This window comes from Orycteropus afer, unplaced genomic scaffold (assembly GCF_000298275.1).
Source record: "Orycteropus afer afer isolate SDZICR_OR568_19922 unplaced genomic scaffold, OryAfe1.0 scaffold00001, whole genome shotgun sequence".
NCBI classification, from domain to species: Eukaryota; Metazoa; Chordata; class Mammalia; order Tubulidentata; family Orycteropodidae; genus Orycteropus; species Orycteropus afer.
In genome coordinates this window covers 2207545-2213708 of record NW_006921588.1, presented here as the reverse complement: position 1 = coordinate 2213708, position 6164 = coordinate 2207545, and positions in this window count along the sequence as shown.

Here is a 6164-nt window from a genome sequence, read left to right as displayed (position 1 = left end):
CCAAAAGTCTCATGAGATTTGGTTCTTGGTTTAGAGGTCATGGTTTCATGGGACATCCCAGTTAATTGGACTAATAACATGCTTAGTGCTTCTGTTCTACCTTCAAGTCGTTGCATTGTGTGTGAGGTCTTAAAAGCTTACAAGTAGCCATCTAAGGCATAATAATTGATACAGTTGTATGTTTGTGTGTCAACTTGGCTGGGCCTGGTTGAGTGGCTGGGCAGCTGGTGGTAGTTATTCCTCATGATGCGACTGACAATCAGCTCCATGGTGGGATCTACCACAAGCAGCTGAGTAGCTTCCTTTGGGAAGTAATCTGCTTCCTGTACATAAGAAAGTTTGGGAATGGTCTCCAGCCTATGACATGCTTGGACCCTGCATGTAGCCATGTTGTTGCTCAGCAGCCTGCTATGTTCTGCTGACCTTGGGACTTACAATGGACTAAAGTTAATTGCCTGCCATGTGGTTTGGTAACATTGGAACTGTGCCTTTTTACTTGTCAACCTTGGGGCTTCTCAGCCTCAGCAGCCAGCAGCTGTCTGAGTGAAGAAATGCCCCTAGCTCCAGTGGGCCAGGAACAGGAGGCAGAGCTGGACCCCAAGGTTGAGGGACTTTGACCCAGCTCCTAGAGCCTGACATTTTGAACTTGGACTTAAAGCCTCCAAACTGTAAAAAATAAACTCCTGTTTGTTCAAGCCATCCCATTTGTGGTATATTTCTGTCAGAGTGGCACTAGGTAATGAGGACAATTGGTTTCTATTTGCCTGGAAAAATAGAAGTAAAAGGAGATTAAGGACTAGGAAAAGGATATGGAATGTATGACTCATTGCTCCATGAACAACTGCCTTCCTGTGCCATGAGACCAGAAGAACTGGAGAGTGCCTGGTTACCATTACTGAACACTTTGAGCAAAGTTTCTGTACAAGAATACTGAACAAAAGGGGGAAAATACAGAACAGAAACTCATATTCTAATGGACTCCAGACTTCCTGGAGCTGTGATGGTTGGATAATCCCCTGAAACTATTGCCTTGAGATAATCTTTAACCTTAAACCAAAAATATTCCCTGAAGTCTTCTTAAAACCAAACAATAGCTTACCTAGTAAAAATTGTCTGCCTAGAGCATTATGGTCTCTTAAGAACTATATACATGGAATCAAATTGATGACATCAACTCCAAATATTAGGCAGGAAACTTAGGAGCAGTGAATTTATATTAATGGAGGAGGCTAAGAAAATGAAGGTGAGAATGGTTGCACAACTCAAATAATTTAATCAATGTCACTAAACGGTACATGAGGAAACTGTTAAAATAAATGTCTCCTAGAGGTATTTCTTACTGGAGAGTCACTGCTGTAGAGCTTTACATGCTAACAGGGTACAGAGATGTAGTAAATAAAGACATTGTGGTAAGCAAGATGTCATGACAAGTTCATGATGCATTATGAAGCAATGGTTTTTGGATTACCAAGTAATTGCCTTTTATTTTTTTCTTCTCTTTTTCATAAGATCTCATTAAATTTTTGGTGCAAGATTATATAGCAAGTTAGGTTCCCATTTGTCAATTTCCACACAAATTATTTGGTGACATGAGTTGCATTAATCACAATGCATCTGTTCGAATGTGTTCAGCTTTTCCCACTACTAGTACTCTAGTTTCCCTCCCCTTATCCTCTCATCTTTATTTTTGAGTGTTTATCTTTTGAACTCATACTGATGGCTTTTAAGTAGGGCACTGATCTTGTGGGTAATATCCTTTATTTTGTGTGTCAATCTGCCATTTTGCTAAAAGATGATCTCAGGGGATAGGCTCAATTCAATTCTAGGGTTAAAGAGTATCTCAGAGTGATAGTCTCAGGGAGTCATCTGTTCTCTGCTTTTCCAGTTTGTCTGGCTTTCTCTTTTTTCATAAGAATTTATGTTCTGCTCTATATTTTCCTCCCATTCTTTCCAGGACAAACTATTGTACGTTGGGTCAGAAAAGTCTGCGGTGGTGGCTGAGCACCAGATAGTTCTTCTGGTCTCAATGTGGATGAGATTGTAGCTCAGGTAAGCTTGTTTCTTCTCTATGTTTCTGGTTACCTTCTTCATGTTTTGCTCCTGGTGAGCAGAGACCTGTAGTTTTGTCTTAGACGGCCACTTACAAACTTTTAAGATCCCAGATACTACTCACTTCACAAGGACACAAATTATGATTTCTACGAGCTATGATACTCAGCTCATTCTTTCAATGAAATGAAGTCATTTATACAGGGACACTGTGCTAGTTATGTGAGAACTATTTTCTTTAAACAACATATTATCAGGATTAATCATACACACACTGAATGTGAAATCAAATATATTAGGTTCTTACTTCATTGAAATCTCAATTTCTGCTTGTGAGAGATGAGAACTATTAATATGTAACTTTTCTAAATGTATTTAATGTACTAGATTGAAGAGAAGAGACAGAAATTATAAACACATTTTTTTCAGGAATATTTTAAATGAAATATCTTGATTTTAGTCATAATTTAGAAGTAGTATCGTCAACTGTTCTAGTTTGCCAAGGACTAATATAGTTCCTTGGACATGGGACTTTTAATTCTGAAACCAGGAAAGTTCATCAAACCAGGATTAGTTGGTCATCCTAAAACTAAGCTTGGACCTATTTAATACTTATAATATACATCCTTTTATTAAACAAGTCCAGGCGTAGTTTTCATCACACTAGTTATCATAGCACCCTTCTAGCTGAACTGAAGTAGCTCTGATCCAGTGTTCTGTATACTTGGCCAAAAGAGAATTTTTACCGGACATTTATATTGGTATATTACCCCTCACACTTTGCTCAATCTGGAATTAAACTTGAATAAACAAGCTACAGAATTTCAAGTCTTATTGAATCATTTATTATCTACATTTGCTTTTTGACCTCAAACAAGAAAGTACTAATGTAATGTAGCATAAGCAAGACATGAGAGGTATCTCACGGGAATGTGATTGAGTCTCAACAATGAACTAGAACAAGAAGACTCTCCTTTGTATCTCATTGCTGCTATTTATACAACTTCTCTAGCTCTCTGTCCCAACTTCCTGGCTTCTCGCGTTCACCTAGTAGAAAACATGGCCAAGCACAGCTAATGAGTTAATTTATTATAAGGTAGGCTATCGACCTTGAGAGAGATAGTATCTCTTTGCACTCCAGTTTCGCATTGCCTGGCTAGAGACAGTTGCTGGTGCTTGGATCATTGGTGTAATCAACTAAAACTAGGAGGTTGGGTCATGTTTTAGGAACAAAACTACAATGAATAACTCCTGTAATCAAGTGGATGGTGCTCAGGCATGGGTGGGTTCCAGAAAAGAAAGGCTGGGTAGATGACCTATAACATAACAAATATATTGCCTCATTTAGTTTGCAGTGGCAGGAATAACACATAGACATCTGCTGAAAAATAAAATGTTAGTTTGAAAATGAAACTGCAGGTTCATACTTATGGTGAATAACATTTATATGAGTTTCTTTTACCTTCAAGTAGATGTTACTATTTTTCCAATTAAAAAGTATGGGGCATATCTATGTAATACAGACCCATGAAAGGTCCAACACTATCATCTAAAGTAGTTAGATGCAAAGACAGAAACTACCCTCTTGTTTGGAATATGTGTTACTCCACAACAGAGTAATTCAACTTACAATCAAGGAAAATGTTTAGATATCTTAACCAAGTTTAAGTTGTCTGACACATTTCTATTTATTTTTATTCTTTATTTCAGAAGAAATAAGAAATAGAAACATCTCTTCCTCCAATAACATATTTACTACCTTAAAATCATATGGGTAGGGACAGCTTATGAATTGGAATCAACTTGATGTCAATGGGTCTGTTGTTTTGGTTTAGGGGCAAGTTCAAGAAGCAATTTCTAATGATTCATTTCATTCAATTCTTTCCTTTCCCTGAATATTTTTATGTTTAGAATTAATGCCATGATACATTTATTTGAACGTACTTTAATTGATTTTTGTAAGGTACTGTTGTTACTCTCAAACCAAAAACCAAATTCACTGCCATTGAGTCTGCTGTGACTCATAATGACCCCCATTGGGTTTCCAAGGTGGATGGTAAATCTTTATGGAAGTAGATTGCCCCATTTTTCTTCTGTAGAGTAGTTGGTAGGTTTGAACTGCCAACCTTCTGGCTAGCAGTCAAATGTTTTAGGCACTGTGCACCAGAGCTCCTTGCTGCTACTCTAACAAGAATATAAATTACATGAGAGCAGAACTGATGTCTTTTATTTTGACTGGTCTTTAGTCTCTTCTGATCTTTCTTTTTCCTTTTCTTCACATTAGACTCTCTTATTGCAATGTATCATTTACCATTTATGAAACATATTCCAAAAAGACATAAGAACAAATGTTTAGATTTTCTCTGTGTAGAGTGAGGAACCTGGCCATGCAGTGGCTAAAGAGGTCAGCTGCTAACCCAAATGTTGATTTGAGCCCATCAGCTGCTCTTTGAGAGAAAGATATGGCAATCTGCTTCTGTAAAAATTACAGCCTTAAAAATCCTATTGGATAGTTCTATTCTGTCCTATAAGGTCACTATAAGTCAGAATCAACTAATTGACCATAGGTTTGCTTTGGTTTTGGTTTGTGCATAAGACAACCTTCCAGGTGCTTTACATGGATTATTTAATTCAATCTCCCTAAAAACCTATGCAAGTATTACTTTTATGCCCATTTTATAGATGAATAACCTCAGAAGGCATTCTGTAACCTGTCAAGGGAATATTCAAAATCTGACACACTATTAACTGTCATATAAATATGCCATTTCTATGCATAAGGCAACTTTAGGGTTAAAATAAGTTATTTGACAATATAGCATGAGTACTCTAGTAGTTACATTCCCTACTTCACTCCAATATTATATTGCCTAGTGATTGATTTGTTCTATAGATAAACAAAAAACCAAACTCACTAGTCATTTCCGACTGATAGTGACCCCCATTGGGTTTCCAATGCTGTAAACTTTTACAGAAGTAGATTGTCCAGTCTTTCTTTCACAGAGCAGCTGGTGGGTTTGAACCACTGACCTTCTGGTTAACAGTCAAGTGCCTTATCCACTATGCCACCAGAATTCCTTAGATGTATGTATCTATAGCTATAGCTGTATTTATAGAAATATTCTTGAGAGACTAATATTTTGTAGTAAAGAATGAATAGGAATTAAGTTATATTAACCTGAAATTTGTTTACAAAATTTCTTTATATTATAAAAATTTCCTTTTGTACTTAGAAATTTTGTACATTTTGAATGCTGATAACACACTGTATCTCATTACTAATATCTGACTAATTCCCAGTACAGAGATGAAATCAAAATTACTCATTTCCTGGACAAAGCTTATGCATACTGGAATTAGTTTTAACCTAGCTGGGTCACAGAATGCAAATGTGCAAAGAACATGAGGTACTGTCCCAGGTGAGGTCAGAGAACATACATTCCCTAGCAAAGAGAATCAATGATTAGTTGAAGGATCAAATTAATATTAAAATATTTATATTAAGCATAATTTTACTTCAATCCATCTTTTCCAGCATGTTTGTGACTATACATACTATATTAGGCATAAACTTACAGAATTTACTAAGAGGACACACACCAAAAAATGTCTAAAGTGGAAATTTTGATTTCAGTTAGGTTTTATTTCTTTCCACAAAGTATCTTGTATTCTATAAGTGTTATTTTCAGCTCACTTTTCTTTAAATACTAACATAATCTTAAAAGCTTTTCTAACATCAGTGACTTGAATTAATGAACATCAACCAGCTGTGCTTCATTTCATCATAATACTTTCTGTAAAAGAGATGTGGTAAACTTTACTACTCTCATAAGTCTTTGGTAACTTTCTTTAATAAAAACTGACCAAGAAATAAAGTACTTGGGAATAAATCTTACCAGAGACACAAAAGACCTGTACAAAGAAAACTATAAATAACTACTTCAAGAAACCATAGAGCTCTACATAAATGGAAGAACATCCCATGCTTGTGGATAGGAAGATTGAACATTGTGGAAGTGTCAGTTCTACCCAAAGCAATCTATACATTCAATGCAATCCCAATCCAGATCCCATTAACATTTTTTAAGGATATGGAAAAACCAATCACTAACTTT